The sequence below is a fragment of the Condylura cristata genome, unplaced genomic scaffold (genome assembly GCF_000260355.1).
Source record: "Condylura cristata isolate star-nosed mole 26May11 unplaced genomic scaffold, ConCri1.0 scaffold00006, whole genome shotgun sequence".
NCBI lineage: Eukaryota > Metazoa > Chordata > Mammalia > Eulipotyphla > Talpidae > Condylura > Condylura cristata.
In genome coordinates this window covers 26876987-26878565 of record NW_004567107.1, presented here as the reverse complement: position 1 = coordinate 26878565, position 1579 = coordinate 26876987, and positions in this window count along the sequence as shown.

Below are 1579 nucleotides of genomic sequence, written 5' to 3'. Positions count from 1 at the left end.
AATTTAATAAAAGAACAGAAATTCCTGAAAGAGTATACAATAATGGAATAATAATAAATCCCAGAATAGATCTGTTCAAAGATAATTTTTAAAAATTGGGCCCTCCCTAGTGGCACAATGGGTAAAGTACAGCACTATGAAATTATCCACAGCCACTGCAGCATGAGTTTGATTCCCCGCTGGCAGACCACATGGTGTGGCAGACCCCTCCTGTCTCTCCCACTGCTCTCCTCAGCAGTGTATTTCAATAGATCTGTCTGTGCTGTTCCCCACTTTGTCTCTGGTGAGTGCTCTTACCTCCCAAACATCTCTGGCCTGTACCCAGTTCTTATATTCATAAATAAAAAAAAATCTTTAAAAAAATTATCTGTTCATTATGTAATTGGCACAAAAAAAACCACTAAGTTTTAGTACACCTATTTACAGGGAAAACAGTAGACTGATTTTAATGTAATCAAAAGATCAAAATATAACTTATTAGGGTTAGGAAAATGGATAAAATTATATTTACAGAGGAAAGTTGTAAAAGTTAAAGACCAGAATGAATTCATTCATACTTTTTTAAAACTGGAAAAACATTTAAAAAAACTGAATTCACCGAAGTCAAATAATTATCCCATTTCCCCAAAACCCAGAAAATGTAATGGAATAAACTGAAAAAACAAAACTGAAAGTTTCCACTCTCCTCTCCCAAAGACTATTTTTCTATCTACCAAAATCTTGATATCAAGGAACAAGGAAAATTATAGGCCTTCTCTCTTATGAAGTTACAACAAAGCCCTAAATACTAATAGATTAATCCAGTACCATAAAATTTAGGGATAATCCCAGACTGAAAATTGATTAATATAACTCAAAACAAATAAATCTAAAGAAGAAATGAATTTGAAGGGTAGAAAGGCTTAAAAAGCATTCAATATACTTATCCTTTCTGAAAACAAGGTTTAATAAATATACTTCTTTAACTTAATAGATTTCAGTAGTCAATTCCACAAAGCACAGCAGCTGAGGCAGCCTCCTGAGATTAAAGTCAAGTGTATGACATATTTCTGGATATAACAAAATAAGAACCATACGGAGAAAATACTGGGGGGGGGGCCCTAAATTAGCATTATTTGCATATAATAAAGGATATCCAAGAAAAATCTATGAGAACATATTAAGACCACTAAAAGAGCTCAGGAAATAGGGAGGCTTTAAAATAAACATACAAATGTCAACAGTTTTTCCTAACATCAGCAAAACTCAAAAGGTATGATGAAAAATACCACTGTCATATGTAAGTGAGAAGGTAAGCTCCTATGGAATTAACAAGTGTGAATTAAACTACAAAGCCTCACTAAATAACAAAAAAAGAGCAAGTGGAAATAAAATGTGTTACTAGATGAAACGATTCAAGAGTGTGAAGAGATTATTTCTAATTTAAAAAATTTAATGCCCTTCCAAAATCAATTTATCACTGGGTTTTTGTAGAAATTCAGGAAAAAAACTTTTCATATATGTATCTGGAAGGGGAAAAAGTTATAAAAGCCAAGTAATTTTCAAAATACACATCTGCATAAAACTACAGTAAGTAGAA